Source organism: Cyanistes caeruleus, chromosome 3 (assembly GCF_971803275.1).
Source record: "Cyanistes caeruleus chromosome 3, bCyaCae1.hap1.1, whole genome shotgun sequence".
In the NCBI taxonomy this organism is placed as follows: Eukaryota; Metazoa; Chordata; class Aves; order Passeriformes; family Paridae; genus Cyanistes; species Cyanistes caeruleus.
The window spans coordinates 84,723,903-84,740,558 of record NC_141703.1 but is presented as its reverse complement, the minus strand read 5'-3'; the positions used below and the strand labels follow the sequence as shown (position 1 = coordinate 84,740,558).

Here is a 16,656-nt window from a genome sequence, read left to right as displayed (position 1 = left end):
CATCATACTTACCTCCAGGAAAATAAAAAAATACAGACTGTAGGAGCTAAGCAGTTAAACAGGAGGAGAGAATCCAGGGCATGTTCACCAGGAAGTTTTGCAAATCCCAGTTAGAAAATCTCAGTAATATTTTGGGGTAGGTGAAACAGAGACCTAATAGGAAGAAAATAACCCATGTACTGTGGAGAAAGCGTTCCTAGCCAGAAGCCTTGAGCTGAGGGGATCAAGTATAGTGTTTTTTTCAAAGAAAGAAGAAAGTGCTGCTGAAAGCAAAGATATCAACAGTGTGTCTGAGTAGCCCTATGGAATGCTGTTCATTTATGCTAATAAATTTGAACAAAGAGAAATTTCACCAGCAAGTGGCACTTTTTCCAGACCTGTGCTGTCAGGCAGGAAGCTCGATACAGATTTGAGTTGTTTGAGGTCTGAAACTGACTCATTTGAGGACCTAATGGCCTTCCTGTCAGATTCTTTAAATGACAAAATTCAAATCTTCTCACTACTGGCTGTGACTTCAGTTATGCCAAAATTTAATTAACTGTTTCTTCAGGCTTTTTATGTGAGTTATCACAGTCCGAGATGGGAGCATTATTCCCATGCCTTCATTCTCAAGAATTGACACTTCTTTCTTTAGCAAAAGAAGAGGGTGCAAAGTTGGGAATGTGATGAGCCCTATGATTAGGGGACAATTTCTGTCCTGATTCAGAAGGTGTTTGATGGTTGCATTGAGCTCCTTAATTGTTTAGAGGTGGATAGTAAATGTAGAGTTTTCTCTTTCCTTGTTGAGTGTAGGAGCTCTGAGATCAGGACAAAAGTATTTCAACATCTTGATGTTTTCTTTTATATGTGATAATGAACTTCCATCTCATACAAATTAAGGCCACATGACCAAAAATCTGTGATGTATTTTCTTCTCCTCAAGTGGTGACAGTCACCAAACCAACCATGTGTTGGGTATAGCATAATGCTGAAAACCAGCATGCAATGACATTGCCTGGTTTGCTATTTCAATGGGAATTCTGTTTGAGGCCCTTAGAAGGTCTTCACCTTTTCTCTCATGTACATTCTGTCTGACAGTAATCTATCTGTACCATTTCTATGTTTAAGAAGGCTCTACTAAGGTAGTCCCAAACTCTTTGGGCAACAAGATAATGAAGGATTCTGTGTGGCATTTATTTTACACTATACCTGAGCATTTGTTTAAGCCATCAGGCAAAAGGATTTTTGTCGAACTTGAAGAAAACAGAGAGAAGCCAGCTTTTGTGTTTCAGGTGGATTCTAAAGTTGTTAAAAATATTTGCTGGCCTCAGAAAAATGGAGTTCTTTTGCATTGCAATGAGTCTTCAAACCAAGCAACAGAAGAAGTGGGGAGATTTGTTGAGCTGTTACAAAGGAATCAGCCTTGGACCTCTAGATTACCCATTTATTTGAACTGATTTCCCAGAGGGTGGGCTTTTCTCTGAATTACACAAGGAGATATGCTCTGGCTTGCACCTTCACTTCCAAAAAGAGTCTGGAAAGATCCTGTTTTCCAAAAGTACTGAAGGAAGCTCTGGATGCTTAGCCCTATACCTGATTTTATACTCTAGGAATGTTTTAAACTCCTCACAGACATTTTATATTCATGGAATGTGAGTTTTCTGTGATACAGCTCTGGGTGAATATTGATTTTGTACCACGCTCCACAAAGTTGCACTTGTGCACTACGTAGAGGAAAAGCCCTGGATTAAAGCTGCTGTAAGAAAATTCAGTCATGCAGCTCATGTTTCTGGACTTGTATAGATTATGGCCATGCTTTATCTCCTGGATTAAAGCCTTCTTCCTTGGCTGGCGAGCTGGCTGCACAGGGACACACAGGGCACGTGGGAATGCACAATCTCTGCCAACTCATCTTGGTGCTGTCTCACCACAGTCCACTCTGCCTTCACACACCAGACTATCTGAGCGTAGGAAAAGTCACCTGCCAAGGGAAGAGAAATCTAACCCGACATGAAGACACAGATGCCTCCTTGGAGCATACCAGGGAAGCTGTCCAAGGCTGCCCTCTAATTTTGGATCTTGGTGTGCAACTGCACATCTCATTCCTGGCAAGTAAAGAAGCTCTCTTTAGGTCTAGGTGTCAGTGGCACAAGTCTGAATACCTTGGGTATCTGTTTCCATTTGTCTGGAGAAGTGGATGAAAATCTGAAACAACACGTGCTGATTGTCAAATCTGAATGAAGTTGCTGGGGGTGGGAAGAAAAAGTGGGGAGAAGAAAGCTACTGCTGCTTTTGCCCATGTTTTATCTTTGGCACTTGTCTATTTGGTAAAATGATCAGCTGCCTGGGCATCTGCCTGTTGCTTAGCAGCAGAACTGCTCTGCTGATGCTCTGGAGGACTTCATCTGGGGACATGTCAGAGGAAAGAACTGGTCCATTATTGCTTTCAAACAGCAGATTTCTTTTTTTCTTTATTCATGACTTAGAACAGCAAGTAATTTACAGAGAAAATACCTTGTTCCTCAGCAATTCGGTTTAAGGATGTATAGGAAGAATCTGTATGTCTTCTTTAGTGCTTTATGTACTCCATGTACTTTAGAACTCTTAATAATTCTCTAGTACTCATGAATTTTTTGTTATTCATGGAATTTATCTGGGTCTTCTTGCTGTCAGTGCTATCATGGGTGAGCGTTTGCTCATTGAATAAGACGTATGTGTCATTCTGTTTGTTGATAGCATCGTGAATCAATAGCTGCCAGGGGATGGTAGATAATTTGTACCTTGCATTATTGCTTGGGAGAAGAAGGGGAGGCGTTCAGGAAGTCAGAGAACACAATAAATAAGTAGGCACGTGGGTATTTGTTTTGTTCTGCATTGGCTCCCAGCTAAGCCAGAGGTAAGACTTTATGGTTTTCAGTGCAGCACTGGGTGACTGGCCATGAGAATGGCACAGGAGAAACAGTCCAGAGGTACACGCTGGCTCTTGGTGCAGTGCACGCTCACTCACGCTATTGTCCCGTTCCTGAGCATACCAGAACTGACGTGTGCACTTCACTGTTTGTGAACCCCTTTCTGCCTCTGCACAGCCTTGGTCAGCCAAGCCCAATTTCAGAGGGCACAGCTGGATCCAGAGGGGCAGCAGCTGAGGAAGCTGATGCTTGAGCAGATGATGTACAGTGCCTAGTTTGGAGAAGACACGTGGCAGCATGGGACAGGAACAGAAACCCAGCCTCTGCACAAGGGGCCAACTCCTTACAAACAGCACTGGAATCATGTCCTGTGAGCTCTGCTCTACCATCTCCTTTTGGAAAACCTCATCCAACTTCATCCAGTTGTCCAGTCCAGTGCAGCTGCTGTACTTTCTGCCTTCAGATTCCTGTTGGCTGGTCTCAACATGAGAGAGGCTCTCCCATAAGGTCCTGTGCCCAGGACTGGACTTGCAGAGTCCACCACTGCACTAAGCCACTTCTGACTCCTGCTGGTGCTGAGCACGTGCTAGCCTGTGGTGTTTTCCTGCAGCTCAGCTTCCTCTTGTTGCAGCTCAGTGCCAGAAGAATTAGGAAATTCAGTGACAGAATCACAGCATCATTAAAGTTGGAAAAAATCCCTAAGCTCATTGAGTCCAGCCATTAATCTAACAGTACCCTGTTGCACAGCTAAACCAGGGAGGTTGTCAACCACATTTGCCTCAGGGACCAAAGGTTGCTGAGAAGCTCTGGCCCAAGCCCAGCCTCTCTTCTGCACTGCAATCCTGTTGCAAGCAGCCAAAATCTTCCTATCAGGTTCCCTGCTGTCTCCCATCCCTGTTTCCTATCTACTCTCTTCATGTGATGTTCTTCCCCAGAGCAAAGCTTTACAGGCTGCCTCTGTGCGATCCCACCACTAATCCAGGAGCCAATGCCAGCCCTGTGCTCCAACTCACACCTGTCACAATGCACCTCCTGTTGCCATTCTGTAGGAGTCCCCCAGCCTTCTTTCTTCAGCTTCTCTTTTTGAATGCATGACCCAATCTAATAATTTTTTTGGCTCTGATGGCCAGAACACACCTTCATGTTGGCCCTGGTGCAGCGGAGCAAATAAATGGGGGATGAATTTAGACCTGGAATGCAGCAAACAGGGTGGATGGACGTTGGCTTTCTTACCCAATTAGTCTGGGATGTGTTGGCACCTGTTCAAGCAGTTTCTTGCTCAACCTGGACATTCCTATCTGCTTCTGTAACGTTAGTGGGTAATGTTGTGCGGCACCGAGGACAAATTCAAGGTGCAAGTGATTCCTGTGATGTAAAGAGGTATTTAGAACTTCTGGCACTAGATCTGTCTGATGGCGCCCGTTTGAGTTGAGTCTATTGCTGTACAACCAAAGCTCACCTCTTCCAGCTGGCACAGCGAGATCTGGCTGCGTTTCGTCTGCTTTGCACCTCATCAGTGGCGAGGATGATGCTGGAACCAATTTAGGTGGTGATGTGGTAGACAGTGCGTGAGGCAGAGCAGGATGTTGGGAGTGGCTCTGCATCTGTCTCCCATCACGGGGTCTGGCTGGGATTTTTTGCCTGGCTGTGGGAAGAGCAAATCTTAGCGAGTGAGGAGCACATGCACCCGCAGCGCAGAGTTGTGCCTGGGATTGCAGCTGGGGAGGGAGCAGCCTTTAATAAGCGAGGTTATGGCATTAGTTTGGGTGTTGCAAGATCTGGGCTCTTCTGCTGGGCCTGTGTCACTCACTTGTGAGATTTGGATCTGTTTTTTCAACCCAGCACAGCCTTAAGCTCTTCCACAGTCGTTAAAATGCACAAAAATGGTCTTGATGGGGTGTGGTGCAGTTTAGCATTTGGAAAGAAGTGTGAGGCTGGTTTATTGGTGAAAGGAGCCTTAGAAAATTCAAAGCATTGTTCTGACCCTTATTCTTGGAGTAGTTGAGGTTGGAAGGGAGCGGCAGTCACCTGTCGAACCCCTCACATTCAAAGCAGGGTAGTGCTTCTTGTACTGCTGGCTTCCAGCACTGTCTTTACTGGTTGTGCAAGGCCAAGTGAATTTTTATTTTTTATTTTTAATACTGTTTCTTAAAAAAATTCCTTCCATTGTTTGTCTGATCTGCATATCTTCTGAGTTTGAAAGAGCTGTTTGGGCTGAATGGTGCCAAAATGGGGAGTGGAGCCTTTCCTTTGCACTCCCTCTGCACCATGGACAAATGCCTGGAAAACAGTCTGATTCACAGCAGATTTCAATCCCGTGGATCCCCAGAGGGATCCTCTGTTTATATCTGATGGCTCTGGTGCATAAAGGAAATTACACTGCAGGCACAGAAATGTTTGAGTGATACGAGGGCCTGTTCCTAAACTGGAGCAGCTGCCACCCATTTGGCTTTGCCACAAGACTCTGGGCTATCAGCAGCCTTGGTTGAACACATGGATGCTGAGCAGCTCCACTGTCCCAGAAGGAGAGCAGGAGTGAGCAGCTGGAGGAGGGCATACCAATAGCCAGGAGTCTGTTCACCTCAGCCACGTCCCCAGCACAGCTGCAAGCCTTGGCTTGCAACAGGAGCTGCTGAAGAGTGCCCTTGGTTTGAGAGGCTTGGAGCAGGGCTCAACCCTCCTTTTCACATCTGTGCTTCCTGAGTTTTGGAAACTTTCCTCCAAACCACAGCCCTCTTGGAAGGTCTCAGACATTCCTTCACCCCTGGTTTAAATAATAATGCAACTTTTTCCGGTAGTTATCTGTCTCCTTCCCAGAGCCTCAACAACAGGGCACAGAGCTTATGTCTGCCTCACGTGGGCAGGCATCCTTTTCTAATTTTTTTGCAAAGTATGAAAGGCTAACAGAAGAAAGCTGGTTGCTATCTGTGCCGCTGCTTAATCCTCAGTCTCCAATTCCCGCTATCAGCACTATCAGGGAGACTTTTCTCTCTGCCACCATGTTGCAGAACTGCAGATAACATAATCCTAAATCCCAGGTAAAATTTTGACCCTTCTGTCGTGCAGCTTTATTTTTGAAAGCAAAGTCTCTTGCATCAGATGAATCACTGCTGGTAATATTCTCCTTCAGCCTATATTGCCTTAGCATTAAACCAAGCCCCATGTGCTTTCTGCTGTCTTATTTTCTGAAACTATTTTCAGTTTTCATTTGAAAATGTCTTTTAATGTGGCCTTGAATGTAAGACCTTCTGGGAAGAGGAATCAAAAAAATTCCATGATGCATCTTTCCCTCCTGAAAAGCTTTGATTTATGGCTAAGAAGAATTATTCTTGTTGCCCATAAAGTAATTTTTCCAGCATGTTGGCTACAGACCGGGTAAGATTACTTCCAAATCCAGATAGCTGTGGATTTATCAAGCCATCTGAAATGCACATACACATGCACATATGTTTAAAAATATCCCTTGGGGCATTTTTTTTTTTCTTTTTCTGTTACATAGAACAAATTCAATCAAATTCATTAAGTTGCCTTGGTTTATTACCAATGGAGTTGAGACTGGGCTATGTTCCAGGGACTGCATCTGTGCAGGTATTATTACCATGATCACCTGCACTTGTCATAGACCAGATTTTTTCTCTGTGTGCTAATTACAACCATAATGTGTGCTTTAGTTGCAAACAATAATGTCTTATAGGAACATACTTTCATTTTTAACTGCATTACAGTAAAAGCACATGATTAATGATGGCATTTTTTGGAAAATCCTAAAGTGGTTGGAGTCTAAGTAGTATGGGAAGTTATGATGAGCCATCTCCAGGTTCCTGTGGGTGCTCTAGATATCCCTGTTCAGGGACACACAGTGGGTCAACTTTGTGGTTAATGCACTAAGTAGAAAGAGTATGTGGAGGCCTTTTTCCAGGCAATGAGCAGCTACAGCACTGAGTTTTCATGGAAGCAGCTGTGACCCTGCCATCTCCAGCCATGAAGGCTTGCTAGGTATTCGTAAGCAGTACTGGCTTTTATGTGGATGTGGGTTAAAACCTTTTGCTGACATCTTTATGGTGTGTTTAATTCTGCTCCAAGATTAGGAAACTATTATTTTTGTCCAAACATCAAGTTATCATGGCCACTTGGCAGTGTGAGTGCAGAGGCAGGAACTGGAGGGAAATGCTGGCACGTCACAGACTGGAGAATAAGAATTTTGCAAGCACGCCGTCTCCTCTGAACCTCACTGGTCCTAAGCTGCTGCTCCTTAAACAAGTTCATGCCATCTGTGCCTGTGCCACATTGTGGGCTACAGGGAGCAAATCCAGGCTGCCATGGTTAATCCTGCAGGTGCCAATGGCACCTTCCAGTGCATGTCCTGACCCATGTGATATCTGCTGTACCAAAAAAGAGGGCAAACCACCCATGCAACCTTACCCAAGTTAGCTTGGATTGCATGTGCAGGGTTTGACATGTAAATCAGAAAGCCAATTATAGGGAAAACCTGGCTCTGTATTCCTTAATGTGACCACAAGCTGCTGATAGGGTGTGGTGTCCCATGCATGCTGTGGTGCTCAAAGGCACCTTCTGCTCCTGCACCTTCCCAGAGTCAGTGGCTGCTGGAAATCCTCCCTGAGCCCTGAGCCAGTTCCATAAAATGGGAGCAAAATTCGGCTGCTTTAGGAAAAGCCACCCCAAATTGCTTCTGCATCCCTAGAATCTCACCTTCTTGACATGAAATGCTTACTCACACAGTTTGAGGGCCTCCTCACTGTCAAGTCAAATAAAGCACCAGAAACTGTAGCCATGATTTTCTGAACTTATTTGGAAAATTTCTATTTTTGGGCACCTGACTTGGTGTGGTCCTCTGGCATCTAAAAGATGTGCTGTGGTCCTGTTTGACACATGTCAGATTGCTCACATGAAGACCCCTAAAACTTTCCAGTGACAGGAAGAACTTTCTGCCTTCTTCTATCTGTAAAAAGAGTTTGTTACTAAATACATCATACGTGATTATAAAACCTCCCACCTTCTGTTTTGGGGCTTTCAGGTTTGAACTAAAACAAGCCACACACAACAGTGTCTCTTTGGGGCTTCATACTTAAATGTTATTTTTTTTCCCCCTAGAGTAACAGGAGAAGAATAGGCAGTGACAACTGATGGAAGAGGAATTTGAGCATCTGGAACAGGGTAAAATCCAAGAAAACGGTGAACTCTGCTAGATTTTCTCCCAGCCCTGGATTCCGAATTGTTTTTCCATGCCACAAAAACCCTCATGGAAGGGAGATGCTTTTCTCCCTGTTCAGCTGTAACAAAAAGCATGCTGTGAATCAAAGGTGCTCTCAAGAGCATCTGGAAATATTTCCCACACCAAGCAGAGACTGGTGGTGCCTCCTGTGAATGCTTTGCAGCATCCCCACCACCAAAAAAAAAAGAAAAAAAAGTGGGGAAAAGTGGATGAAAGAAAATGCATCTAGGACATTTTCAGAGTTGTGGGGGCAGCATGTGGAAGAAACAAGATGTTGGTCAGCAGCTGTTACCCCATGGTGAGACCAGTGTACTCTGCTGTGAATGCAGCTCCATTGGTCCTGGGCAGCTGCTTGACTCTGTGGTGGGTCACACAGGGCTTGTTTCCAGCTATCCTGGTGCCTTTTCCAATGGGAACAACATGGTTAAGAGCAAAGCTCGGTCTGTGGAACCCCCTGGTTCCCACCTGTGGGGCAGTGTCCTGACTGGCAGTGGGGAGCACCCCCCAGGTTCGTAGTTACTGTTGAGTCCAATTGCTGGGACACGTTTCTGTGATGCTCTTTTGTTGGCAATACCTGACTGTGGCCATTTCACACAGTAAACAACATCCTGAAGCAGTGGGGAGGATCCCTTTGGTGGGTCTGGTATACAGAGTCACCCCCTTCTGTATCCAAACCATTTCTGCTACAGGCAAGTGCCCCTTTGAACTGAAGATGCAGTGATATACCCTGGGACTGTGTTGCTTCTCCCAGGGACATGAGGAGGGGTCCTAATCTCTCATTTGACCCTCTTATTTTAAAGGGGGGGGAAGGCTTTATAGCCAGTGTGAAACTGCAAGAATTTACTTTTCAGTTGACGTGTTCTGACATGTGTTTTCTACATGATCTTGGCCAGTTATTTGAGCTCTCAGTGTTCCAGTTTCCCATGAGAATACTGAGATTTCTCTTACCTTGAGGCTGTATTCCTTAATGTCAGGGAGGGGCTAGGGGAGCATAGGGGAGAGGGATGCTACATGACTTGGCACCTACGTGTGCTACAAACAGCTCTCAGCAAAACGCCTCTCCCTTTCTCTTCTGTTCCTCACTGGGGATGTCTCCTGTGTAGCAAGTTCTGCTTGCAATGGGTTTCTAAGAGCTGGTAGATATGGGCTTCTAAAGATGCCAGTTTTCCAGGCCGAGATAGCCATCAGAAGACATATAACTTTGACTGCAGGCTCACCAGTGGGTCACAAATCCCATCTGCGAGGGCATGGTTAACTCACCCCAGCTGCCAGTGCTGTCTGGTGCTCCAATTCTTCCACCTGCTGCCCCTCTAAGCAGGGTTGGTTGGGTCTATTGCTCTGTCATGGATTGTGTCAAGTAATGGACATGGAAGGGATTTTTTATGGCTCGTTACATGAAGAAAGGCTGAGATTTTCTGAGGCTAAGAGAGAACGGCTTCTGCAATTAAATGGCTGCTGTTCAGCACAGGCTGTTCACTTTTGCGGGTTTCCTAGTGGTAAACTCCCAGCAAAAGCCTTGGAGAGTGATACGTGGAGAATACATAAAGACTTAATATGGCAGAGAAGAAAATCAGAAATTTTTCTCATGCGTGTGTCTGTCTGTTGAGACATATTTATTATCAGTTTCATATAATTTTATATTTTCCAATGTATTTCAGATATATGGTATGATATAAAAATACAGGGTCTCACGACAGTGTTATAATTGATTGGAAATTACCAGCTGGGAAATTTGTCTTCTGCAATATATAACACAATGGAAGCATGTTGTATTAAAAAAAAACCCAAAAACAAACCACCTTATATTTAAAAAAAAATAAAAAAAAAAATGAAAAAGAAATACTTGTCATAAGCAATCTGTTTCCCAGGAACATTCTGGATACAAAGTGGAGATTTATAAACCCTGCAGTGTGTGCAGAGAAAATGGATGAAAACATGAGCCGCTGGTTGGCGTTAAACTGCAGTGGCATTCCTGCAGCTCTCTGCGTCCAAGCCATGTGTACAGCATGGATTGCTTCCAGCCGGGAACCCAGCAGCGCTGCTGTCCTCCTTCCCAGAACTTGGGAAGCCTGCACTTCCCTGGTGGGGTTTGCATGGGTACAGGACAGATGTTTGCTAGTCAGCAATTGGCCTTGCTAAGCTTTGGACGTGATTCTGGACCTTTTCTTTTTTCCTTTTCCCCTCAGAGACAGGGAAATAAATTGCTTTAATTCAGCCAGGGATGTGAAGAGCTGCTCTTCATCATGGAAGAAGTAGACATTTGCATTTTTTGTGAAGGTAACTAGATTTTTTTGAATAACATGTACTTGGGAATTCAATTCCTGCTTTTGTGCCAAATAACCAGACATCTGTCAATTGATATAAAACTGGATGTATTTGAGTTAATAAGTAGCAGGCTGTTGTTGTTAGGACCTGCCACCCAGAGAAGCCGTGGCAAATGCTATGCATTTGGCTATTGATGACTGTTGATCTGTGTGCCAATAGCAATAATAAGGCTAACCAAACTGGCTCATGGAAAGATGAAAAAATCCCCAGACTTTCATCCCAGGTTTGGAAACAGGCAAATGTTGTGAGAATCTACCATTCTCACATTAGCCAACACACAGAGGGATGTGGAATAAGAGTGTAAAGGGCCAGAAGTGATGAAAAACATACTTCACATTACAGTTCTGTGAAAAATTGCTTCCAGGAATGTGGTGGTGGGAGCAATGGGCTCACTGACCTGATCAGTGAAGGCTCACATGAGTAGCAGCTGGGGGCTTGGCTGGGGCAGGGATGTAAACCTGCTTGTCTTGGCCTGAACAGATCAGTGCTGGTGGATTCCATTCACAAAAGGAGGAATACCTCATACTTTAATGCAGTGGGTAGCCTGATGCAGGAGTCCTATTTTATGGCATCCTTGAACTGTCTGTTTTTCCTAGCCTCATAACCATCTGGTAGTCATTAATATCCCCTTGGAAAGCCAGGAATTTCTCTTCCCCCCAAAGACACGTAACTTTCCATGCTTCCTTGACTCTTCACAGAGCCTCCAAGAAAATCTCTCCCATCTACTTGCTAAAAAACTGTTTTTAGGGAATAGATTTACTGCTGAAGAATATTTCAAGCTTTTCCTTTCCATGCAGGCTTCTTCCCAGGCCACATTCCCAGTCTGTTTTCTTGGGTGGGATAATGGCCAAGGAGATGTCGGTGAGGGAGAGACTCATGGCAGCCAAAAAGCAGCCACCATCTGAGCTCAGCTTCACCTCCTTCATAGCCAGCAAAGAGAAACAGTGAATTCCAGAGTGGGAAGCACCTGCCCTAATGTAGCCATCTGTCTTGGGATGAGATGGATCCCAGCCCTATTGCTCTGGATTCACTGTAATGGGAGACTATCACAATTAGTGGGATGGATGGCAATGCTTTGGAGCCTAATGGTGGACAGGGTGGACACCTCCTTTGATCACTTGTGTTGGAGGAGAAGCTGCTTCTACTACATGTGACAGGCCTGAAAAGGATCGCTGACAGCTTTGGTTTCAAGTCTGCATGAAAATCTATCTGTTCTCCTGGATGGCTGGTGGCACAGCGACCTCAAGGCTGGAACAAAATCCTGACACAAAATAAATACCTAAAAATGGGCAGAGGTGGATTTATGGGACTGAGAGTGGATTCACTCAGTCCTTTTTGAATATCCTAAAAATAAGCACAAACACTAATGGCCTCTTTAATGGTTAGAAAGATACTAATGTTAATGGACTTCTTCCTATCCACTCTCTGCCTAAAATGTGTTTGGTGTCATTGGCCAAAGTCAGACGATATCACCCAAGCTAATTCTGTCTGAGTTAATGAGCAACACAGGCACTCCTCTAGGGATTTCAGGTGGCACAGCTGTAAAATATTTAGTGAGATAAGGACTGATACTGTTTCAAAATAGTCCGAAGAAACACATCAATTCCAATTTTTGAAATGCTAGGACTATGTCCTCTGCATACTGCTGTGCTTTCTGTCCCTGCATTTTCTACAGAAATAACCAGGGAGCAGGGCAGGGTGGAGGTGGGGAGGAGGGGAAAGGGAAAAACCCACTAAAGGCAAATGTGGGAGATTTTGATGTATCTATATAAACCTGTATTTTTTCCACTTCGGCTCCTCATTTTTTTTATTTTTTTTTTTTATTTTTTTCCCAGAAGATGTAAAGTTTTGTTCTTGCAATTTATAATGTTCCAGTATCACCTTTTGCACGGAACTGGGGAAGGTGGAGGGAAGATGGGGGAATGCATTTCTGGTAATATCCAGCTGCTTTTGTTAGATCACACACTAATTCCCAACCTTTGTATTCCGAAGCCTTATTTACATTACATTATCATTACATTTATGGGCCTCTCGGAGTTCTCAGTCACTTCGGGGAGCTCTCTAAATTTGCCTTTCATCACGTATTAATGAAGTGTTAATAGCTCACCCCAGCCATTTTTGAGCAAACACCGTGTGATGTGTTTCTGTTGTGCTTTGTTAACTCAGGGCCGGTGGGGACGAGGCATCTGCCACCTCCCCGGTAATTCCTCCTTCCTCTGCTTGCTTTGCTCGCACCTGACATCCCCGCCCTTCCCAGGCCAGCGTGGACCTCTCTGCACACAGCTGAGCTCCTGGAGCTCTGTGCACCACGTCTGGTGGCAGAGCACACCAGAATGAGGAAAAGTCACTGAAAATGGGGCGGTTTCTGGGGGCCGGTCCTGGGCAGGAGATCTGCAGGGTGTCTGCACATCTGGCAGCTGGTTTGCTCCAGAAATCGGGAACAGCAAGGGGAGAGGTAAGGGTGGTTGATGACCTCTTGCTGCCCAGATAGGTAGGACAGGAGGTCTGAGCCTGTGCCACGCTCCCCAGTGCACACAGGGATTTGGGGGTTTTGACTTGCCTGTTGCTGCCTGTGCTTCAGAGTTAATTCTGTCAGTGTTTGTGTCTGGTTATTGATTTCTGGTGAGTTCTTCCATCCAAACAAGAGGATGTTTTTGTTTTTTTTTTTTTTTTTTTTTTTTAAAGGAGCTGTGTAAAAACCTGAAAATGTACAATCATGAACAGCTTAATTTGTCTTTGCTCTTTTTTTTTTTTTTCCCCAAAATGAGCAAGTTGCAACTTGAGGGAGGGGAAATCCAACCCTTTATTTTGCCAAATATTTTATAATAAAATAAATAAACCCTTTATTTTCCCCTCTATGAGGGAGTGTTTCATCAGCTTTTTTCTTAGGTAGTCAGGAACCACACATTTTCCATATTCCCTTCTGTGTTGCCTCTTGTGCATTTTCTTACCTTGTCTTTTTTTTTTGTCTTCAGCTGCTGCTGGACACCTTCCACCCTGACCTGGCAGCGCTCAGATTGCTGCTCCTGAAATACAGAGAGGAATAAAATCTGATGCTCTGGGGGATGTTCCCCTGGGCATCATGCTAAGCTCTAGCAGGATCAGACTGTTGCATTGATGCAAGTGATGGGAAAAGGCACGGTGATGTATTTTAAATCACTTTCCGGAAGAGCGTATTGACAGGTCCTTAATAAATGCTAAGTAAATGAATCTTCCAGGGGTCATTGCTGTGTGAGAGAGGGGGTGATAAACCCCCTGAAGAAGGTTTTAATGTCCCCAAACCACCCTTCCTGCCAAGGCAGCAAGGCAGGGCAGCAGGGGGCTGTGGTGGGGATAATGCAGGGTCTGGTGGTGCCTGACGGGCCCTGATCTCTTGAAAGGTGCCGGGGAAACATCACCTTCTACACGAGAGACCTCGGCACTAATTCAGTGTTCTCATTAGCCAGGGATGACATTTGCAGCCCCCTGCAAAGGACAGGGACGTGCTTCTTGCAGCCTTTGCAGCCTGGGCCACACTGTGTGGCAAGATCCACCACAAAGCCCAGCTGTGGGGATGCTGTAGCTTTTAAACATATTCAAGAAGCACAGTGCCTCCTTTTTTTTTAATGCACCTCCCATTAATTCTCTAGGATATGTGATAGGATGCGACCCTCTTACCGCTGACCTTTTAATAACAATAAAATCACTCAGTGGTGCACTTTATTTTGATTTATCATTGCACAACATAAAGGGGTTATATATCAAAGGAGGCTCTAAAATGATAAGACTAATAAGAAGAGACCAGAGGAAGATGGGGAATAACTGGAAGAAGTTTCATTGGTATTTTCAGTCAAAAGAGATAGGAAACTATGGCTTATCTTGAATGGCCTTGGGAATGATTTTTTTTTTTCTCCTTTCCAGCAGCTGGAAATGCATAGATCATGTCAAAAGAAACTCATATTATAAAAAAAAAAAAAAAAAATGGGCTATGTAGAATTTATCTCAAATAATTGGAGTACTGGGCATTTTCTACAGGCTTCAGCTATGTTATTTTTTTATATTTAAATTATTTTCAAGAAAGGAGATTTATCCAAAGATGTCATATATTTTGATTTTATTTCCTTTTTACTATCAGGGTAGTTTGATCCATTGGCAGAGAAAATATCAAAATTTAGGCTGACAAACACCTCCAGATTTTCTTTTAAGAGAAGAAGATGTTAAAGGGGAAATGATTGCTCTAAACCTCTTATTTTATCCCCTTACACACAAACTGACAGGTAACAACCACGATGTTTGCAGCACGAACACGTTTGTCAAAGTGACGTGTAGGACAAGCTTTGTGAGTTTGAGTTATGTCTGAATAGATTCAGGAAGAATTTCCAGGAAAACTCCAGGAATATCAAAACATGACTTTTGCCTTTATGGATTAATGGAAATGAGTGTTTTTACACGTTTAAGTGCTATTTAAAGAAATCCTCATTGTATATCAGCCTTTTTATTACAAAGATTGGCTTGTGGTAAAAGAATAAAAATTTTTAAAACATCCCCATCTCATTCTGTTGAGAGCTGAATGGTTTTTTTGAGCTTTTTACCATTGTTCAGCCAAAGAGTCCAAACTGTCCCTTCCAGTTCTGCTTGGCCTCTTTTCTTCTCCTCTTTCAGTAGAGCAGCAACTGCACCAGGAAAGGTCTGCAAGCAGGAGGCTGAAATTCAGCTCATCAGCGTAGACACGGGAGGTGCCTGGTCCAGCCTCTTTCCTCTGCTGTAAACCTTGGGAATTACCAGCCATTAACATTTCATCAGTCCGGGGATTTGGATGGCAGCTGGCAGAGGAGCTGAATAAAAGCAGCACAGGCTGTGTGCAAGCCAGCCTTCCTGAGGGCGTTTCAGGTGCAGCTGCTGTGGCGGAGTCAGGTGCTGGTTGTGACTGTGAGGCCACCGCTGGCACAGCTGGACTCCAGGCCTCTGAGTGCCTAGAGAGGCATAAATCCACTGCAAACAAAGGGAGCACAAGCAGCAATGGGGTCTGAACACACAAGGAAGGAGGTCTTGTAAGGAGAGAAAAGAAACATTTCTAAATGTGGGGTGGGCACGCTGTTTTGTGGGCTCCTGTCTCTGAGAAACCCACAGACGGGTGTAAAACGAGGTTTTATTTTTTTTTAATGCGGCACTGAAGGTCACAGACACTGGGATGAGGGAAGGAGGCAGGCAGCAGCCAGAGCTGGAGAAAAGGAAAAGGAAGAAGTTGTGATACAAGTGCCTGAGCAAGGACAAGTGGGGCTGTGATGCTCATTCCAGTCCCAGCTGAAATGAGTACTTCAGCCCATTCCTGAATGAGGACCTTTATGAAAGATATTTTTGGCTTTGTAATTTCATCCTGTTGGCTGGTTTAGGAGCTGAGTTCCTCACAGCATGTTTCCTGCTAGGATGCTGGGGAGAATTTACATTTCTTATTCCAGGAGTGGAAAATAAAAGATGAAAAGCCCGAGTTCAAAATGTTGGGTTGGGTTTTCTCCATCAAGTTCCACTGACTTTATTTTGCTGTAGAGCCGGTTCATCCACTTTCCTGAGGATGCTGGTTTCTTGGACAGGGGCATGGCCAGAAGACACAACCAGCTCACCTAAGACCTCAATCACTTGTTCTTTGTTGGTTGTACAGGAGCGTGTGGCAGTGGGTTCTTCTACGTGTTTGCGATAGAAAACTAAATTTAGGGGGAGGAATTTGGCCATCTCTGAGTATTTTTATGTTGAGGTGTTGAAACAGGACTGCTTTTTATGTCTTCCCAAGGGTTTTCATAGAGGTCTCTGCCCTTCCCTGCTTGATCATAGAAAATATTGAAAACATCCTTGGACCCAGATCACTCTCTTGCACAGGTTCAAGGCCAGAGCCAGGGCTTGTGCCAGCACAGATGGTGTTGTTAGACGTGTGAGGGGAATATAGAGGCAAAAAAAAAAAAAAGAGACAAGTAGAAAAGTGCATTTCGAGAGTCGTCAGCCCTCCAACTTTGAAGTGCCAGGGCATGTTTGCTGCAGTCACTTCTCAAGGTCCCCACAGAATTGCTGAGAGGAAGAAAGCCGTGTTTAGAAAAGCTGCCAGATGACAAGACCTGGGGATGTAGGGCACAGAGCAATCACACGGTGCTTTGCTTGCTCAAAGTGCACCTGCAGGGAGTAGAGCAGGGATGGGAGTGTGACTTTGTGACAATGGGGGGGAGCACAGGAAGGGAGGGA

General features: G+C 44.6%; 1 long non-coding RNA gene across 3 annotated transcripts in view; it reads left to right on the top strand.

Moving 5' to 3' along the window:
• LOC111926534 (uncharacterized) overlaps nt 1–13,656 on the top strand; it is a 48,909-nt gene extending 35,253 nt beyond the window's left edge. For all 3 annotated transcript variants that reach the window (XR_015284889.1, XR_002863043.2, XR_002863042.2), the window contains 3 exons: nt 8,001–8,063; nt 10,308–10,398; nt 13,422–13,656. This is a non-coding gene — a long non-coding RNA (uncharacterized LOC111926534). The remainder of the gene's footprint in view (nt 1–8,000; nt 8,064–10,307; nt 10,399–13,421) is intronic.
• The last annotated feature ends 3,000 nt before the right edge of the window (nt 13,657–16,656 follow it).